At 40.5% G+C, this 21672-nt stretch overlaps 1 long non-coding RNA gene across 1 annotated transcript in view; it reads left to right on the top strand.

Moving 5' to 3' along the window:
* The window catches only part of LOC131499630 (uncharacterized), a 53614-nt gene extending 49615 nt beyond the window's left edge, over positions 1-3999 (top strand). Inside the window, exon 4 of the long non-coding RNA XR_009255986.1 lies at positions 3950-3999. This is a non-coding gene — a long non-coding RNA (uncharacterized LOC131499630). The remainder of the gene's footprint in view (positions 1-3949) is intronic.
* The last annotated feature ends 17673 nt before the right edge of the window (positions 4000-21672 follow it).

Below are 21672 nucleotides of genomic sequence, written 5' to 3'. Positions count from 1 at the left end.
GGTGGGTGAGATTGAGTCAGCACAGAGCCTGCTTGGGATTCTTTCTTTCTCCCTCTCTCTCTCTGCCCCTCCCCTGCTCGCGCTCTCTCTCTCTCTCTCTCTCTCTCTCTCTCTCTCTCTCTCTCAAAATAAATAAACTTAAGAAAATAGAATTTTAATTTTAGAATTGTTTGATATGCATATCAGTTGATTGTTTACAAAATGCTGAATTACTTTTCAAATCACCTGTGTGCCTGTTCTAAATGTAAGGTGTAACACAAGCAACAGAAGGCAGGTGAAGATGCCCATGAATGCCGCTGGATTCATGACCCTGACCGTGCCTAATGCTAAGGCTGACCTGGCATGTGCAGTTAATGGAGCTAATGTATGTTATAGGCTTGATCTGTGTCTTTGTAAAATTTATACATTAAAGTCCTGACCCGCAGTACTTTAGAACCGGACAGTATTTGGGAATAGAGTCTTTCAAGAGGTAATTACGTTAAAATGAGGTCATTAGGGTGGACCCTGACCCAATGTGGCTGGTGTCCATGTAAGAAGAGGAGATTAGGACACAGGGACATAGGGAGAAGACAGTCATGTAGCTCTTCAAGCCTCAGAAGAAACTCTGCTGGCACCTTGATCTTAGACTTCCTATTTGTTTGTTTGTATGTTTGTTTGTTTGTTGAATAAGCCAATTTGAGACTGGTTGTCAGTCGGAACTCACTGATTGCTAAAATATTAATGCTGTGTGCTTCATTTTTTCTTATTGGCCCATGCTGTTGTTTTTCTTCAAGAATATGGTGGTTCCTTGTTGGCCTTTTGTGTCTAACATCATAGAAAATCCAATGGGAAGTTCTGTGTGCTTGTATTTTCCAGAGCTTCATTTTAGGCTGAGCCAGTAGAGGGCAGTCTCGGTGCTGAGGCACCCTCTTCCAGAGCAGGAGGGCTCACTGTGGAGGGGAATACCCACCCTAGTGTCCCAGTTCTCTCTTCAGACAGCGTGTGTTAGCACTTAGAGGAAAACTTTGTAGAACTTGGCCTGGCTGGCTGCCTTTGCGGTGCGTGAAGTTGGAGGAGGTGTATGGGACCCAGAGGATTGCATTTTTAACAGTGCTTTGATTATTCTCTGTTGTTTGAGCTCTGTCTCTTGTTCCTATCTCCCACATATCTGCCAGCTCCCCTTCTGGATATTTCTGGGACGCTGCTTGCAGGGCAGGCTGATTCTCTCTTCTACTCTGGTCCTCCCTGTGGTTGTGACATCCTCTACTCTTGCACCAAAATTTCTGTCCATTTTCAGTTTTCTGGGAAAATATTTAAAATCTGTTATCTAGGGATGACTCATTCCATTCTCCCATCTGTTATTAGTATGTCCTAGGACACAAATGTTAAGAGGCATCGTTTATTTTGTTTTGTTTTGTTTTGTTTTGTTTTGTTTTACTTTATTTTATTTTACTTTACTTTATTTTATTTTATTTATTTTAAGAGAGAGAACAAGCGAGCAGGCAATGGGCAGAGAGAGAAGGAAAGAGAGAATCCCAAGCAGGGTCCCTGCTGTCAGTGCAGAGCCCAGTGTGGGACTCAGTCTCACTAACCACGAGATTGTGATCTGAATCGAAATCAGGAGTCAAGCACTTAATGGACTGAACCACCCAGATGCCCAAGAGGCATCTTTTATAGACACTGCCAAGGAGGAAAGATTAATACTAGAGGGTCCTATCCGAGAGACCCTCTGCCCCCAAAGAGGGGGCTGGCACCGATCAGACACAGATGAAATCTTTCACCGTGTCAGTCAACTGAGACCTCTTCTGTCTCTGTATCCTGTCCCTACTCTACTTTAAAACCAGAAGAGCCATTGGTAGCCCGGCAAGATAATGGAGAGGGGAGAGAGGAGGACAAGAATATGGTGGGGAAACAAACAATGGTCTCTATTCTCCACCATAGATGTTCAGCCTGTGGGAGGCTGGACCTGAGTGGGGGAGGAGCTCCAACCTTGGACAGAGTTTCAAGGTTTGCTCTCACTAGGACCAGACATTTTAATTGCTAACATTAGACTGCTTATAATTTGACTTATGAGGGGTTTTTGTTATCTTAGGAGTGACTGGAAAAAATGAGACCCTCTCTGCTGTTCACATAGCACAAATGGGGAGTTAAAACCACAGAGCCGATTGAAAAGGACGATGACCGATCCTTCACTGACTTTTAAAAGATATGTCAAGAACGTTTTCCTTTTTGGAAATGTGTTAGGATGACAGCTTATGGGCGGATTGGCTCTTAATTTTGCTCCTTAAAAGAAACTTGGGTAGCTCGGTTGGTTGAGTGTCCAATGCTTGATTTCAGCTCAGGTCTCAGTGTCGTGGGATCAAGCCCTCTTTGGGGCTCCATGCTCAGCATGGGGCCTGCTTGGGATTCTCTCTCTCCCTCTCTCTCTGCTCTTCCCCCTCACTCGTGCATGCGTTCTCTCTCTCTAAAATAAAAAAGAAGAAAAAGAAACTTTCACATACTTTCGCATGGTCTGTGATGTAACGATTCTCCAAGATAAGTGCATCATGTTTTTCTTTGTAATGCTTTCTCCCTGTGATAATCTGATGGTGCTCATGCGCATGTTCAAACTATCGGGGACAAAAATACCAATTCATAGCCTAAAAACCAAAAATGAACATAATTTCAATATTACTATCAAGTTGAACATTCTGGGATGATTTTTTGTTGTTTGCACATAGAGGCTGTGTGTGCCCTTGTCTGACAAGTTAAGTTGATTCTGATTAATTTTCTCTTAGAATGTGGATGAGGGCAGCCGTCCCAGGGTCCTGCTCATGCGCTTCCTGTCTTTTTTTTTTCTTCAAGATTTTATTATTAACGTGCAGTCAAATTATATGGATGAGAAGCAATGCTGCGCTTTGCGCCCACCTCAAAGGTGTGATTTTTTTAAATCAATTTTACGGAGGCATAACTTACATCCCAATAAAATGTACTCATTTTAAATGTATAGTTCAGTGAGTTTTGACAAATGCAGACACACATGCAACAATCGCCACTTCTGAGGCAGAGTCTTTTTATCATCCCCCAAAGTTCACTCGGCCCATTTGCAGTCCGTCCCCTCTAACCCCCAGGAGTAGGCAAAACTTGATTTGCTTTCTGCCCCTATAGGTTAGTGCTGCCTCTTCTAGAATATCGAAGAAACTGAATTATACTTTCTGTGTGGCAGGCTTTTTTTTTTTTTTTTTTTTTTTTTTTTTTGCCCAGCATGTTTTCAAGATTCATCCATATTCTGATGTTCATCAGCGATTCATTTCTTTTTGTTGATGAGCGGTGATTACCTTCCCCTCCCTAACTTTCTGTGGTTAGCAGTGACCTGCGCCTACAGCACCTGCAAGAATGAGTCCGGGGGTGGGGGTGGATTTTATCCCCAGACATGTCCTTTGTATATTGTGCAACCTTGGGCCAGTCCCGCCTAAGCCAGCCTTTTCATGCTCGATGTGGGTGATGATGGCACGTTGCTTTGTAAGCCCAAGAAAGGCCTACGTAAGAGACGCAGGAAGTCAGGGGTTGGTAGCGCCTTTGCCAGCATGAAGATGTGGAAAGCCGTGTGTGGCATAAGAACTCTCCTCATGATCCCAAACAGCGGCGTTTGGAGCCTAGTCCAGGAAGCTGCCACTGCCGTATTCTGTCATTCCCCTCTGTGTCCTTATGTGTGGGAAGATACTATTTCCCACCTCCGTTGCTGTGAAAAAGGATGATCCTCTCACATACAAAGGGTTGTATTTGCAAACAGGAACTGAGAAGCAGGAGTAGAAGGCTTCTTTGGGAAATGTATTTTTATTCCTAAGCAAGTATAAACTCATATTTATGTAAGGTAAAAATTAATAAATGAATAATATAGAAACAAATAATATAGTACAGGGATGTCTGCAGTCTAGAAGCACACCTTTTTCAAATGGTTCTAACTGCTCTTAAAATATTATTCTTCCAGGTGCAGAGCACTATTTGCTTTTCTGCGCTCCATACCCGTCACCGTCAAGGTAAGAGGGATGAAATGCTGCGTGTTTGCACACTGTGCCTGGTTCATGAGTGATGCTTTAGGCTGCAAGGTAGTATTTTATGTCAGTCTCAGACTGTTGATAACCAGAGGTGTCACCCGACTGGCCCTTGCGGTTCATATGAGTTCAAGATGCCCTCAGCAATAACCACTAGGAGACTTTGAAAAAAAGGTTTAAAAGGTTCATTACTTACACATCCTGGAAATTACATGGCATGCCTAGGGCCACACAGCAAGGTCACAGCAGGAGGCGGGGAGAAGCACATGGGCCCAGTGTCCTGCTTCTCTTGGGGTCACGGTAGGGGCTTCACATCCTTAATTCCAACAGAGGTTCATTTGAACCCACGGAAAGCAGAATCTGAGAGTCAGGGACAACTTTTCTACTCATGTGCTTTGGGAAGGTCCTGCTCTCACCCTCCGCTGCTTGTGCAGGCCCTTGTCACACAACACATGAGGTGTCCTCCTGGCCCTCCCCCTTCTGCAGTTCCCTGACCACTGTAGATTCCCAGAAGTCTGTCTGCACGGTGATGTCATGAAACACCATCCCAGTGGTACCTGGGGACTTACGTGGAGGCAGCCGGGGTCCTGCTTAATGGGCTTCCTCCTGTCTGCCTCCTCGGGACCAATCCATCCTCCTCTCAGGAAGGAAATCTTTCATTCATGATCTTCACAGGAACAATATGACAACAAGGCTAATTTTACGTGTCAGTTTGGGCTAAGTGATACCCAGGTAGCTGGTAAAACATTTCTGGGTGTGTCTGTGAGTGTGTTTCTGGAAGAGATCAGCATTTGGACCTGTAGACAGAATAAAAAAGATTGCCATCACCAATATGGATGGGCATCACCCAGTCCATTGAGGACCCAATAGACCAAAAAGGTAGAAGAAGGACAGATTCGCTCTCAGTACTTGAGCTGGGATATCCCTCTTCTGCCCTTGGACATTAGTGCCCCTGGTTCCCATATCTGCAGACTTGGGCTGGGACCATTGGATCTGCTGGTCCTCATGCCTTTGGGTTGGACCAAACACCGTTGGCTTTCCTGAGTTTCTAGCTTGCACATGGCAGATCATGGGACTTCTCAAACTTTGTAATCACATGAGCAAATAGCTCATAATAAATATTCTGTATATCTGTAAGTTCTTGGTTAGGTTTGTCTGGAGAACCTGAATAATACCTAAAAGTGGTTTTAGAGAAAGGGAAATTTTTTTTTTAGGTTTATTTATTTATTTTGAAAGAGAGTGCAGTTGGGGGAAGAGGCAGAGAGAGGGAGAGAGAGAATCCCAAGGAGGCTCTGCATTGACAGATGAGGGGCTTGAACTCATGAACCATGAGATCATGACCTGAGCTGAAATCAAGAGTCCGTGACTAAACCGACTGAGCCCCCCCAGGCACTCCGAAGAAGTAAAATTTAGGGCTGAGTTTTCTGAATTGGTTCTGGGGTTTCTGGAGTTGGCTCTCTAATCTAATTAGATTTAGAGATGCTAATGATTCTGTTTGCAGCAGTAAAGAGAGCTCTGGTCGTCCATGGTGTGAGCCCTTGATAGCAATATGCAAAAGACGTGCATTGGATCCTCCTCATCAAGGAGTTAAGAGACTCTGTATGTAATACTTGGAAACCTTTTTGGCAAACGGGGGAATATAAATGACACTGGTTCCTTTTTCCTAATGTGGCTGGACGAAGTGGTGAAAGAAATGGATGAGCTCAGAGATTTGATCTGATTTCTCAGCTGAAACACCACATAAATGACCCAAGAGCTTCTATATGTGCCTTGAAGGCGATGCCATACACACAGGGCTGAAATTGCTGCAAATCAAGCACAGGACCCCATCCTGCAACTGGCTGAGTTACAACACAGATTGAACTCCTAGCCTCTCAGGGCGTCTGTTATTAAAGTGAGAGCAATGACTGGGAAAGAATGAGAGCCTGTTATTTGGAATGGGGACATGTGGGAAGATCCTGATGAAGCTGGGGACGCTGAGCCTCTCAATTCTAATGAGTCTTTCATGCCGGTGGAAGGGGCCTCTCCACTCTCAGTGGTATCAGCCTTTCCACCCCCGTCTCTGGGATGGAGACAGGGAAAGTTAAAGTAGGACAAAGCAGACTGTTCTTCCTGAGATTCAACTACTTTTCTAGAATAAAGGTCCCGGTATTAGTCCCTTTGGTGGACTTCCAGAATTTTGAAAATCCTGATTTTGTTCCTCATGCCAGTGATCTCATTCTTTTATGGAGAAGAGGAATTTTGAATGTTCTTACCCCACTCTTCTTGCCGATGTCACCTAGGGTCATGTCATGAAGCTATTAAAAGCATGACCGCAGCCCTTTTCTTTGTTTTTCTAACAGTTAGGTGTTGTCCAACCATAGGTTACAGCTGTCCATAGTATTCACTTTGCTGAAAAGTGGCAGATGGTTTTGCTTGTGAAAAAGGCAAAAAAAAAAAATTCATAATGTTTCCTTTTTAACAGCAGCATACAATAATCCCCAGCTGTTCAACGTTTGTCACATTTTGCAAAGAATCTATAACCATTAAGTAGGATTTATCTTCTGTATTTTTAGGTGGACATACCTCAATTTGTAGAGGTTTTCTGTTTTTCTTTTGGTAATATTTACATAGTGCTTTTTAAATTTTTTTAATGTTTATTTTTAAGAGAGAAAGAGACACACACAGAGTGTGAGTGGGGGAGGGGCAGAGAGAGAGAGAGAGACACACACACACACACACAGAATATGAAGCAGGCTCCAGACTCTGAGCTGTCAGCACATAGCCTGATGGGGGGCTCAAACCCATGAACTGTGAGGTCATGACCTGAGCTGAAGTTGGTCGCTTAACCAACTGATCCACCCAGGTGCCCCTATAATGGTTTTTGTTTTTGTTTTTATTTTTGTTTTTGTTTTTGTTTTATAAATAACTCTAACTGATCTTTTCCTCACTTTAATTTTTTCCTCAAGGGTTAGTGTAGAAATGAATCAAATTCTCACTTAATTCCATGATTTTCGTGACATTTCTGTTATCTCAAGAATGCCTCTTGTCACCATGACCCCTAAAGGGGAAATCTCTCTGTGAATCATATGACTGGAATTAATCTTTTAGCATCTCAAAATAACTCTGAATGTTCCCGTTCATCTTTACTTCAAAATATTGGCCCAGTGTATGCATGTATATTTATTTATGTGCAAGCCGAGTAAACCTAGCCTTTTTGTGATCTGGAATTTTCATGACTTTTGAATGTTCTTATCATGTGGTCTTGGAACCCAACTGATGGAAGTGAGTTTATTTATAAAGAAAATATTATTTGAAACTGCTTGAAAATAGGCGATACAGAATTGCATAACATTGTGACTTTTCAAGAACCTTTTTCACAAAATATCTGAGAAATATCTCTTTTTTCCGCTGTGTATTCGCTTTCATGGTCTATAAATATTACTAGGAACATGATTTTGGGGAAAAAACTGTTTTTCATGTAACAGCGTTGAGTGAAACTGATCTTTCTCTACAGTTTAGCCTTGTGGTCCTTTTTGAATTTTCAGTGATTAATAATGTTGAAAAATATCAACATTCGTCTGAAAGTTAAGAACACGTCAGAAGGCCGATAGCCCCTTCAAAGTCCCCTGAGAGGAGGAGAAGAGAGGAGTGATTGAACTGGATGGAGAAACCAGTCTTCAGTAATGGTGATTAGAATGTCTTTTATAGATTTTATGGAAACACATGATTATCTTAGACCGTTTCCAGGGTTTTAAGAGCTGCTTATACAGCTGAAGCATCCAGAAGCCTGGGTGTAGTTGGATGTGGACCCCAGTGTTGTCTTCTCACTGTTAGATAATACACGATGGAACTGAGGGAGGAAAGAAATGGGGGGATGGGAGAGCTCCTGCTTACCTGGACAGCAGGACATGAGCTTCCCTCTCTCTAGACCTGGAAGATACTTAAAGCAGATTCTCTCACTTGCATGGGTGTTTCCATAACTTCTTCAGAGCTCCCCCACCTGTAAGTCTGCTGATTGCACTCAGTGGCAGTTTGGGTGATGTTTTCTGTGACATGATTGCCACTCCTCTCTCCACCTCTAGTCTTCAGGACCTTCAAACCACACAGACTCTCTGCTGGAGTTCTGTCTTCTTTCCAGGTTTAGTTGTTCAGGTGTCAAAATAGGTCCAGGAGGTCCAGACTGAGTTTTAGTATCTCAAGGGTCGTAAAACATCACCTGCTCTATGTCCCTGCTCAGTAAAAGTCCAGGGCAATTCCTGTGTGGCTACTTTTATTGTTGTTCTGCTTTATTTAAAACTTTATTTTTTATTACTAAAAAAATGTTCGGGGCTCCTGGTTAAGCGTCCAACTTTGGCTCAGGTCATGATCTCACAGTTTTTGAATTTGAACCCAGGGTCGAGCTCTGTGCTGACATCTCAGAGCCTGAAGCCTGCTTCAGATTCTGTGTCTCCCTCCCTCTCTGTCCCTCTCCTACTCACACTCTGTCTCTGTCTCTGTCTCTCTCAAAATTAAACATACGTTAAAAAAAAATGTTCTGTAGACCTCTACGTTTCAATGGCAAGAGTCAGATTCCATTTTACCATTTTCACCCCTTCCAGGAAGCATGAAGCAAGCTTTCCTTTGGGCTCCATTGGAAGCTCACCTTCTACCCTCAAGATTCCTCCCCCTACACGCACACAGAAGCTTACACCAACTCACACACCCTGTCCTCCTGTGTATTGCGGGGGGTGGGTGTGTGTGGGACAAATGGCACCGGTTTCTCTGAAGAAATCACCTTCATAAAATTCTCTCTACAACTAAAATTCCTGAGGCACCTGGGTGGCTCAGTCAGTTCAGTGTCTAGCTCAAGTCATGATCTCGCTGTTCATGAGTTTGAGCCCTGCGTCAGGCTCTCTGCTGTCAGCGTGGAGCCCGCTTCAGATCCTCTGTCCTCCTCTCTGCATCTCCTCCACACACCTTCCCTCTCTCTCAAAAATAAACATTTAAAAAAATTGAATAAAAAGATAGAACTCCTAACCATTTTCTACCCTCCAGCCAAGTGAATATCAGTTGGCAGCATTTCCTTTTGATATCTACATCGTGATCTGACTCCTAACACTTCATTACGCTGTATCTTTTATATCTGTGTGTCTCAGCCAAAAATTTCAATGCTCCTTTGCAGGAGCTTAAAGTCAGAATATCTACTTAATTGTATTTATTTGGGCTGGGAAAGATTTCCAAACATGCATGCCCTAGCAGAGCAAAACTGGTCTTGGGTCCATCATTGAATTTGAAAATGTATTTATGAGTTGGGGCCATTAAACCAATCAATCAACTCATCAAAGACTATCTTCCTACACTAACTCCTTCTAAACACAAGTAGAAAATTAAAACTGGTTCTTTTCTGTATCTTTTTCACAGTTTAAATCAGAATAATTTCAAGAGCAGGCTCGTTTTGGCTGCACGTGTACTAAAATTGGAACAATTCAGAAAGATTAGCGTGGCCCCTCAGCAAGGATGTTGTGCAGATCCATGGAGGATAATTTCAGGAGCTAAATCAGGTATCAATTTTTACCTATGTTCAAATAAGGAACGTTGTCTTCTTGGCATCTTTTTCATTCCAACCTTATTTTCCACACTCACCCACAGACCCTCTTCTGGTGCTCTGCCCCAGCTTGGAGGTTGCTAATCACTGGGGTGAGATTCAGAGCAAGACTGAAACCAAATGATCTGCAGTCTCTGTGTACCCTTGAGAATCATTTTCTCCACAGCACCTTCGTGCTTGGTGGAAAAGGCAGACTTCATTAGCGTAAGTCACGAATAACACAACGAAATAGTACTTTCCAGACTTCAGTGACACTACAGGATTCAACTAAGAAGCTCGTTTTGTCTGCAATAACTTAAGCCAGGAAAGACTTTCTTATCTATTTGGCCTTTTCCTATTTTCCCCTCAATCTAAGCTAATTTATCTTAAGGCACTGTCACCAGTGGTCCTCACTCATGTAAGGTAAGTACAGTTGTTCAAATGGGTAAACTGTGTTGGATACAGTAAAATATCTTCGTAACTCACAAAAGATCTAGACAAATGAGAAGAGATCTCCCAGATAAGACTTCCAGGAATCACACTGGCTCACTTCTTCCTTAATAAGAGAACCCAAGATGTAGCCGTGTCGATTGTCAGTAATGGTTTTCCCTGCCTTATTGCCATCTAGGTACAAGCTCTAATAATATGTTCTTTTTGAGATGTAAGGAGAAATTCTGTGTGGTAACTGTGAAAAGAACAAATACCTTAAATGGGAAAGTTTATATCCTCATTTGGGAAGCGATAACAAATACCAACATAGAAGATTCAAGACGATCATGGGTACCTTAGTATTCCCTATAGCGCTAGTTATGATGGCAAAGAAACTGATAGCCTAAAAGTCTAGCAGAAGGTTATTGTACAACCACAGCACCAAAATCGTCCGCCACCATGCATTCCCGTCACGATTTTCAAGAATACTTAATAATACGGGAATGTGTCTCGCTGTTTACATGCTGTGCAAGAATGAAGTATATTTTTCCATGTGATGGAAAATTATACAGCCTTAAATATTGTTTCTGAAGATTACTAATAACATGGGGAAATGTTTATGGCCTTATGTTCACCAAAAAGCATGATGTCCGCTTGTACAAAATGCCACTAAGTGCATAGAAGAAATCTTATTTTTTTTTTAGTACTACTTTTTTTTTAAATTTTGTTTAACATTTATTCGTTTTTGAAAGGCAGAGAGAGACAGAGCGCACATGGGGGAGGGGCAGCGAGAGGGAGACACAGAAACAGAAGCAGGCTCCAGGCTCCGAGCCATCAACACAGAGCCCGACTCGGGGCTCGAACTCACGGACCGCGAGATCATGACCTGAGCCGAAGTCGGCCACTTAACCGACTGAGCCACCCAGGCGCCCCCATAGAAGAAATCTTAAAAAGAAATACATGAGAATGCGAAACCCTGCTTTCACACGAGTGGTCAGGATACGTGCATACCTCGCCCCTCTTCTTTAGTATAGCTGAAGGTTTGTACAGGGGAAAAAGTACCACCTTTGTAGTGGAAATACACTTCTAACTTGTATTTCTAAGAATAAATACAAGCACAGTAGAGACTTTAAGTAAACGGAGGGCTGGGGAGGCTTCCTTGGCTTTGGCATTTAGAAGGTAATTGAAGAACTTAGCCAGAACATTTTCAATGAAGGCGATGGGGGGAGAAGTCACTTGGCCGTAGATTAAAATTTTAAATGGGAAGCTAAATGTGTTAGCGAATTTAAACCCTATTTCCAAACCACTTGGCTATGAAAGGGATGGAAAAAGATAAAGGAGTAGCTCAAGAGGGACATTAGGTTAGGAACGGGCTATATCTATACGTTTAATGGGAGATACCAGAGGATATTTAGGGCTGCATGGGAGTCCGTAGAAAAGCAAACGTTTTGAATATAGGTTAAAAGCCTCAATTTTCTCTGGGAAGGAAGAGAAGTTATCAGCAGAGAAAAGTGGCTGGTGGCAGGTTTTGAGAAGAGGTTAACAAAGAATTAAAGTCATTGCTGTGGTGTTTTTTTTCCCTGCACCGGTAGTTGACCAGTGGGCATGACAGTATTGCTCAGCCGCGTTAGAGCCCAGATGCCACTGTGTTCCTGGAACGCGTGACGACACCAGTCTGCTCAAATGTGTGATTTCATCTAACAGTCTGCGGGGGGCTGGGATGGAGCAGAAGAGGTGAATAACGGGACCGATGCGGAATGGAGAGATTAGAAGTTTGGGTGGGAAAGGGGGACCCAAATTATAACTCCTTTGCAACCTCAGGGACGTGGGGGCTGAGGAGCCTGCGCTGGGAATTAGGGCTTGTAAAGGAGTGGAGGTGTAGCCCCCAGATCAGGAAGCGGACAGGGTCCTCGAGGGCGGCCTGAGGCACTCAAGCCATTGTGTCATCTTGTGTCTCTTCCTTGCGGATGGGTCTGGCTCATCGTGCTTTCATCAGCAGGGTTTTTATTGTAAACGTGACCTAACCAGGGAATATTTTCCAGGCTCACTTTCTTGTATTTATTTTTCTTTAATTGCACAGAGTGTTGTGAATAGTCATAGAAGCAACAGCGAATAGAGTCTGTCACAGAGAAATGAGCAGTCCTTGGCCACAGCACATAAAGCTGCTCCGTGGAGCTGGGGAGCGTGCCCTGTGGTCTGTGCAGGTAAAGGGGGCTTCCAGAACGAAAGAGCACCCCGAGGCTCTTCCTAGGCAGCTAAACTCTCCTTGCTGGGGTATCATCGCTGATAATCAGATTTTGTGTCACCCGTGAGCTAAATTATGTGTGAAGGCTGAAAGTTGAAAATTCCCTCTCTCATTGGAGGAAATAAGATAGAAGGTTAGTGTCTTTTTTTAAAAAAATTGTAAATATATATAAATATATATATGTATATATTTTTCTCATTAGTGTGATAACAAAAATTCACATATACTGTCATTTTGTACGTTCCGATTGCATTAGAGATCAGACATGATTTTTCTTCTGTGCCATCAAGAACATTATTTTTAATCATTGCTGCCACAGCGTGTCTGAGGCTGTCTGGTTCTTTTTAATCACATAATCAAAGGAATGTAGTGGGTTCATCATGAGCATCTATAAGACAGTGTCCACATAGACTATGGGATAGTTTATGGCCTCAAAGTAGGAGAGAGACTAATATAGCCTATGTAATGATTAATATTATAGATCAGTCCTTCCGTATCTACTTCAGGGCTCCTTTGCATTTATTCCGTGTAATAATTAATAATAGGCCGCGTGGGCTTTAAACATTAGCCATGTCCTGTGAATAAATAATAAATGTATAATAAACAAGCAGGGAGAAAAGGAAATACTGTGCACACTTTAACATACTCAATTCAGTATCTGTACTGAATTTCCCATAAATGGGTAGAATGCGTCTTAGAAAATACCCCTAAAATCAAGTACTTATTAAGACAGGTTCACACTGATGATGGTACAGATATTGAGCGTGTAATCTGTGCCTCGTACTATTGCAGGGGCTCTCTCTGTATTATCTCACTTAATCTTTGGCTCAGTCCCATCAGATAAATATTACTCTTGTCACAATTGTAAAGGAAAATAACCTGAGAGGTAAACTCCCATGCTAGAGATTATATACCCACCACCACCTGACCATCCCTGCCCTCTGCAAGACTCTAGATGCCATTATTTGTTATACTTAGGATAAGGTAGAGTTCTGAACTTTGTTGGTTTCCAAGAACGATCAGATTTTTTGCCCCATTTATCTAGTGGGATTCGTTATTGTTGCTTTCCAACACTGTGTCATTACACTGATCTTCTTTGATATCTAGGGGTAGACTGTTTTAAAAGCTGAATTGATGCAGGCAGTAAAATCTAATGACCGTGTGTCAGCGTCATTAGTGGAATGACGAAGTTAACCTGATGCGTCTCTTAATATAGAACAAGAGTCTGTACCAAAATTTGTTAATGCGAAATATTAAAAATCCTAACCATTAATACATTCTAACATTGACCGTAAAATGGTATGGCATCGTGTTTGGTTCTGGTTTTTCCTATTTGAAACATCTTGTCTTTGAAGGTTCCTTGAATTTTAAGGTACACCAATATAATGAAATGCAAACATCATTTTCCATGCACCATTGAACCTAGCAGTTGGAATTTTTAAAATGCATTTGTAAGGAGAAACTTAAAGAAGGATGTGTTTTCATTTATTTTTATTAAAATTCTGCATGCTTACCTAAGTGACTCTCCTGAGCAGCGCATGGCAACTACATAGCAACGTAGGCTTTAAAGAAGTTTTGCAAGTTCAAATTAAATACCATTTCACACAGGCTAATGGAGTTTTTAGCAAAATTCTCCAGTCGTGGGGGGAGAAAGGCAATAAAGTTTGTCTAAACTGGAGAAAAGCTGATTGGACCTTGAAAGTCAGAACTGGCCCATTATTGGAAAACATTGAATGACTTTTCCTGTCAAATTTTCTGAATTACCCCGGACCCTTTCCTGACCTAACCCAGCACGTATGTATTTCTGATAGCAGCTCCCCCCACCAGGATTCCCCAGTACAACTAACTAGTCTGCATTTATCCTAAGAGGGGAAAAGCTGTCTAAAAAGGAGACTTTTCTCCAGAGTCATTTCAATAGGGCCATGACTTTCTGTGTGGTCTCATCTGCTCATCTCGTCTCATCCAAAAATACAGCCATCCCTTAACTCTCTATGAGCCAATGGTTACTCTCACAGTGGTACTTTTCCTTGATATGGTAGAGTTCAGGTGATCTTTCAGGAGACATCTAGATGTTCGATATCTCCTGTGTCCTTGCCCATGCTTCCTGAGCGAATTGGTTACTGCAAAGGCTTCTCAGTTCTGCTTCCTGACTACACCACTAGCCGGGTATTCAAGTGATCGAGGTTTAGATTCTAGATCTGTCGCTGTCACTTGTAGGATTTGGAGTAAATCACTTAATTTCCGTGAACTTCGTTGCTCAGATCAAAGTAGTGTATAATTAAGAATGATTGTGAGGATTACAACAGATATTGTGAGTGGAGTTTATTTGTTAGACATTGTAATATAATTACATATAATTAGGGAGGCTATAAAATAAACCCAAATGTGAAAGGGTGGAAACGTGAAGTGGTGGTAATGGGAGAAACATATTGAGAGGAAAAGAATTTGACAAGGTAAAAGTGAAAAACAATGAGGTCTGTCATAAGGCTGTTGTAACCAATCCTATTTTTTAAAATAATGTGTTGTGCCATAGTTTGCTTTCATTGCAGAATGAAAATTCAGAATTAGAATATTATGCTGTATAAGCTTTGGCACCCTGGAATCGATACGTCTTTCACCTTCAAGTCAGTGAGAATTTATTCTTGAGAGCGGTCCATACTTAGCAGAAATAAAATTACAGACCTACCCCCAGTGAAAACATTAAAAAATGTAATAGCTGTAATTCTCATGATAATGATGAAGCCTCACATGTATGGGCAAGAAATACTAGTCAAGAAATTACTCTGTCGGACGTTCTAACCATTGTACATGCATCGCCTCGTTTAATCATGATACCAACTTTACGGTGTTGGTCATGTCAATAGCACCACGACACAACTGGAGCTCATTGACTGTACATGACTCGTCCACAGTCACAAGACAAATACGTAGCAAAACCAGAATGGGAACCTCCCTCCTTAGCTGCACAGTACATGTCAGCAGTCACTAGAAGGGCTCCCTCCCTCTTTCCCCTTCTGGCCACTGGTGTGCAAGGACGGAGCTGGCTCTAGCGTCTTGCAAGCCTCCATTGTTAAGTCGTGAGCAATTTTGTGAGATCATTGTTAAACACAGTTCCTCTTAAACTGACCACAGTGGAAACATTTATAGCACAGAAATTGGCAAATATTACAGGTCAGAGACACCCCCTCCCAGCCACCAGAGCCAGGTGTTAAACATTTACCATCATACCACTGAATTAAAGTTGGAGATGTTCTTCTAGCTTCCATTTATGGCTAATTTTATTTCAACGTTTTTTATTTATTTTTGGGACAGAGAGAGACAGAGCATGAACGGGGGAGGGGCAGAGAGAGAGAGGGAGACACAGAATCGGAAACAGGCTCCAGGCTCCGAGCCATCAGCCCAGAGCCTGACGCGGGGCTCGAACCCACGGACCGCGAGATCGTGACCTGGCTGAAGTCGGACGCTTAACCGACTGCGCCACCCAGGCGCCCCATTTATGGCTAATTTTAAATGCCTTTTAAATTCCCTCAAAAGCAAAAGGGAAAACGAATCAAAATGAACCATAAAATAACAGTCAGATTTCCACCAGGCAGTTTGTGTTACACCATGTTGATGTTTGATATCCTTTGTAAAAATAGGGCAATTTTTAATGTTGAAAGTTAAAGAGTTTCATCTTCGGGAATTTTCTCTCAGTAGAACTGATTACTTCCAATGAATGGGACTATTCCTACTTTGTGTGTAGAAAGAGATGTAGTACTTTACTTTTACAGTATTGTAAAGAAAGAAAAAGGTTTTATCACAAAAGTTACTGAATGCTATATGAATAAGAAATGCATTGATTAAATTTTCTCTCGTGCACAATGAATGTCTCATCCCTAGATGTTTTCATCCACCCCAGGTAAATGCCAGCATATCCAAAACCAATTCAAAATGATGTCTGTTCTTCCTTCTAAATTAAACAAATATTTACAATTGAAAGTAACACAATGATTTTACTTTTGGCTAAAATTATTCTCTTTATGGATTAGATTTGTCACAAACATAAGGTGATTTGTAACTGATTTAAGTAAATCTCAAATACAAGTTCTATGCGTTTATTAATCTACCTTCATGATTTTAACTTTACTGATTTAATAAATGCACAAATAGAATGATTCTGGAGGAATTTTAACTAGAGTATCAAAATATCCAGTCTAAGAAATTACCTGTACAATTATGATATTTTAACTCATTAATATCAATTTGGTTCAGAAACACTTGCCAAGAAAATTATAATTATACTTACAAATTGGTGTTTTTTTCATTTACCTCACTTAAGAACTATGTCTTAACGTTACAAAAACGTTCATGGTTTTTGAACACCTCGGGGAAAATGTTCTGGTCATCGCTGACAAAGTGTTTAATAAACTGACCCATTTCTTCTCTGAACACGTGCATTTTTCACTCACCAATATATGAAGAGGCTTATCATTTTTGTACCTTTCCGTAATGTTTAACACTTGCCTGAAAGAATCATAATATTATTTTACAAATGATGTCCATCCTGGAAATGTTACATGAACAAATTTCACCACTCATCCAAAAGTCCATCCAAAGCTATAAGAATCCTCTTGGGACTATGTCCATGTCTTTGTGAGAACCTCATAATATTATTCATATTTCATTTTGGTGAGCCTTTCCGTCTCTTCTGTTAGAGGATAAGCCCCTGCAGTATATAAAAAAGGGTTGGTCATTTCCTATAAATGTTACGATAAAGCCATTTGTTATTTTTTTCTTTTAAGATTTTATTTAAATTCAAGTTAGTTAACATATAGCGTATTGGTTTCAGGAATCGAATTCAATGTTTTGTCCCAAAGCTCATCCGAACAAGTGTCCTTCTAAATGGACAGTGTCCTTATTAATCACCCGTTTAGCTCATCCCCTGCCCACCACCCCTCCAGCAATCATCAGTTTGTTCTCTGTATTTAAGAGTCTCCTATGGTTTGTCTCCTTCTCTGTTTTTATCTTATCCTATTTTTTCTTCCCTTCTCCTATATCCATCTATTTTGTCTCCTAATTTCCACATGAGTGAAATTATATAATATTTGTCTTTCTTTGACTGACTTATTTCACTTAGCATAATACACTCTAGTTCCATCCACACCATTGCAGATGACAAGACTTCATTCTTTTTGATGGCTGAGTAATATTTCAGTGTGTGTGTGTGTGTGTGTGTGTGTGTGTGTGTGTGTGTGTGTGTATGGCACATCTTCTTTATCCATTCATCATTCAATGGACATTTGGACTCTTTCCATAATTTGGCCATTTTTGATGGTAAGTTATAAACATTGGGGTGCATGTGCTCCTTTGAATCAGTATTTTTGTATCCTTTGGATAAATACCTAGTAGTACAATTGCCAGGTTGGAAGGTAGTTCCTTTTTTTAACTTTTTGAGGAAGCTCCACTCTGTTTTCCAGAGTGACTGTACCAGTCCACACTCCCACCAACAGTGTAAGAGGGTTCCCCTTTCTCCACACCCTCACCCCTCAACAACATCTGTTGTTTCCTGAGTTGTTAATTTTATCCATTCTGACAGATGTGTGGTGCTATTTCATTGTAGTTTTGATTTGTATTTCCCTGATGATAAGTGATGCTGAGCATCTTTTCATGTGTCTGTTAGCCATCTGGTTATCTTCTTTCAAAAAGTGTCTGTTCATGTCTTTTGCCCATTTCTTCACAGGATTACTTGCTTTTTGGGTGTTGAATTTGGTAAAATCTTTATAGATTTTGGATACTAACCCTTTATGTCCTATGCCATTTGCAAATTGAGGTCAAAGAGGTTGTTGTCTGCATTCTTCTCTGGGATTTTGATGGTTTCCTGTCTCACATTTAGATCTTTCACCCATTTTGAATTTATTTTTGTGTATGGTGTAAGAAAGTGGTCCACTTTCATTCTTCTGCAAATTGCTATCTAGGTTTTCCAACATCATATGCTCAAGAAACTGTCTTTTTTCCATTGGATATCTTTCCTGCTTCATTGAAGATTAGTTGACCATATATTTGTGGGTCTATTTCTGGCTTCTCTAGTCTGTCCCATTGATCTGTATGGCTCTTTTTGTGTAAGTACCATACTGTCTTGATGATTATAGCTTTAATACAGCATGAAGTCCAGAATTGTGATGCTTCCTGCTTTTCTTTTTCAACCTTACTTTGGCTATTTGGGGTCTTTTCTGGTTCCATACATATTTTGGGATTGTTTGTTCTAGCTCTGTGAAAAATGCTTGTGTTATTTTGATAGGGATTGTGTTGAATGTGTAGACTGCTTTGGGTACTACAGACATTTTAGCAATATTTGCTCTTTCAGCCCATGAGCATGGAATGTTTTCCCATTTCTTTGTGTCTGGTTCAGTTTATTTCATAAATGCTCTATAGTTTTCAGAGTACAGATCTTTCACCCCTTTGGTTAGGTTTATTCATAGGTATCTTATGGGTTTTGGTGCAGTTGTAAATGGGATTGATTCCTTGATTTCTTTCTCTGCTGCTCCATTATTGATGTATAGAAATGCAACAGATTTCTGTATGTTGATTTCTTATCCTGTGGATTTGCTGAATTTATGTATCAGTTCTACAATTTTTTGGTGGAGTCTTTTGGGTTTTCTGCATATAATATCATGTTGTCTGTGAAGAGTGAAAGTTTGACTTCTTACTTGCTGGTTTGGATGTCTTTTATTTCTTTTTGTTGTCTGATTGCTGAGGCTAGGACTTCCAGCGCTATGTGGAATAAAAGTAGTGAGAGTGGACATCCCTGTTGAATTCCTGACCTTAGGGAAAACGCTCTCAGTTTTTCCCAATTAAGTATGATATTAGCTATGGGTCTTTCATATATGGCCTTTATGATGTTGAGGTTTCCTTCTGTCCCTACTTCGTTGAGGGTTTTTTTTAAGAAAGGATGCTGTGTTTTGTCAAATGCCTTTTCTGCATCTATTGAGAAGATGACGTGGTTCTTACCCTTTCTTTTATTCATGTGGTGTATCACATTGATTGATTTGTGGATATTAAACAACCCCTGCAGCCCAGAAATAAATCTCACTTGATTATGTTGAATAATTCTTTTAACGTACTTTTGGATTCGATTTGCTAGTATCTTGTTGAGAATTTTTGCATCCATGTTCATCAGGGATATTGGTCTGTAATAATAGTAGGGGACTTTAACACCCCACTTGAGCAATGGACAGATCATCTAAGCAGAAGGTCAACTGGGAAACAATGGCTTTGAATGACATACTGGACCAAATGGATATAACAGATCTATTCACAGAATTTCATCCTAAAGCAGCAGAATACACATTCTTTTTGAGTGCACACAGAACATTTGCCAGAATGGATCATATGGGTCACAGATTGGGCCTTAAGCAGTACAAAAAGATTGAGATCATACCATGCCTATTTTCAGACTATAATGCTATGAAACTTGAAATCAACCACAAGAAAAAATTTGGAAAGACCACAAATACATGGAGGTTAAAGAACATCCTACTAAAAAAATGAATGAGTTAACTAGGAAATTAAAGAAGAAATAAAAAAATATACGGAAGCAAATGAAAGTGAAAATGGAACAGTCCAAAACCTTTGGGATACAGCAAAGGTGACCCTAAGAGGGAAGTATATAGCAATACAGGCCTTTATCAGGAAGCAAGAAAAGTGTCAAATACACAACCTAACCTTACACCTAAAGGATCTGGAAAAAGAACAGCAAATAAAGTCCAAAACCAGGAGAAAAAGGGAAATAATAAAGATTAGAGCAGAAATAAATGATAGAGAAACAAACAAAAAAACAGTAGAACAGATCAATGAAACTAAGAGAATTCTTTAAAAGAATTGACAGAATTGATAAACCCCTAGCCAGACTTACCACAAAGAAAGAGAAAGGACCCAAATAAATAATATCACAAATGAAAGAGGAGAGATCACAACCAACACTACAGTAATACAATTATAAGAGAATATTATGAACAAATATATGCCAACAAATTGGACAATCCGGAAGAAATGGACAAATTCCTATCAACACATAAACTACCAAAACTGAAACAGGAAGAAATAGAAAATTTGAGCACATCTATAACCAGCAAAGAAATAGAATCAGTAATAAAAAAATCTCCCAACAAAATACAAATCAAAAACGCAATGAGATACCACCTCATAGCTGTTAGAATGGCTAAAATGAACAACTCAGGCAACAACAGATATTGGCAAGGGTGCAGAGAAAGAGGATCTCTTTTGCACTGCTGGTGGGAATGCAAACTGGCGCAGCCACTCTGGAAAACAGTATGGAGGTTCCTCAAAAAATTAATTGCACTACCCAGCAATTGCACTACTAGGTATCTTATCCATAGTATACAAAAATACTGATTGAAAAATACTGACACGTGCACCCCAATGTTTATAGAAGCACTATTGACAATAGCCAAAGTGTGGAAAGAGCCCAAATATCCATCAACTGATGAATGGATAAAGATGATGTGGTGTGTGTATGTATGCGTGTATATATATACACGCATACATATGTACATATATACATACATACAATTGAATATTACTCTGTGATTAAAAAGAATGAAATCCTGCCATTTGCAACAACATGGATGGAACTAGAGTGTATTATGCTAAGTGAAATAAGTCAGAGAAAGATAAGTATCATATGATTTCACTCCTTTGTGGAATTTAAGATACAAAACAGATGAATAAAGGAAGGGAAGCAAAAGTAATATAAAAACAGAGAGGGAGACAAATCATAAGAGACTCTTAAATACAGAGAACAAACTAAGGGTCACTGGTGGGGTGTTGGGTGGCAGGATGGGCTAAAGGGGTGAAGGGCTTTAAGGAGGGCACTTATTGGGATGAGCACGGGGTGTTATACGTAAGTGCTGAATCACTAAATTCTATTCCTGAAATCATTATTACACTTTATGTTAACTAACTTGGATTTAAATTAAAAAAAAAAATCTCCCAACAAACAGGAATCCAGGGCCAGATGGCTTCCCAGGGGGAATTCTACCAAACATTTGAAGAAGAATTAATAGGGGCGCCTGGTTGGCTCAGTAGGTTAAGCATCTGACTTTAGCCCAGGTCATGATCATGCAGTCCATGAGTTCAAGCCCTGTGTTGGGCTTTGTGCTGACAGCTCAAAGCCTGGAGCCTGCTTCAGATTCTGTGTCTCCCTGTCTCTCTGCCCCTCACCCCCGCCTCAAAAATAAACATTAAAAAGTGTTAAAAAAATAAAAATAATTGGTAAAAAAAAAAAAAAGAAGGCCTATTCTTCTGAAACTGTTCCAAAAAATAGAAATGGAAGGAAAATATCCAAACTCATTCTATAAGGCCAGCATTACCTTGATTCCAAAATCCATCAAAGACCCCACTAAAAAGGAGAAGATAAAAGCATTTACGTTCATTTATTTATT

The sequence above is a fragment of the Neofelis nebulosa genome, chromosome 17 (assembly GCF_028018385.1).
Source record: "Neofelis nebulosa isolate mNeoNeb1 chromosome 17, mNeoNeb1.pri, whole genome shotgun sequence".
NCBI lineage: Eukaryota > Metazoa > Chordata > Mammalia > Carnivora > Felidae > Neofelis > Neofelis nebulosa.
This window is presented reverse-complemented; position numbering and strand designations above follow the sequence as displayed.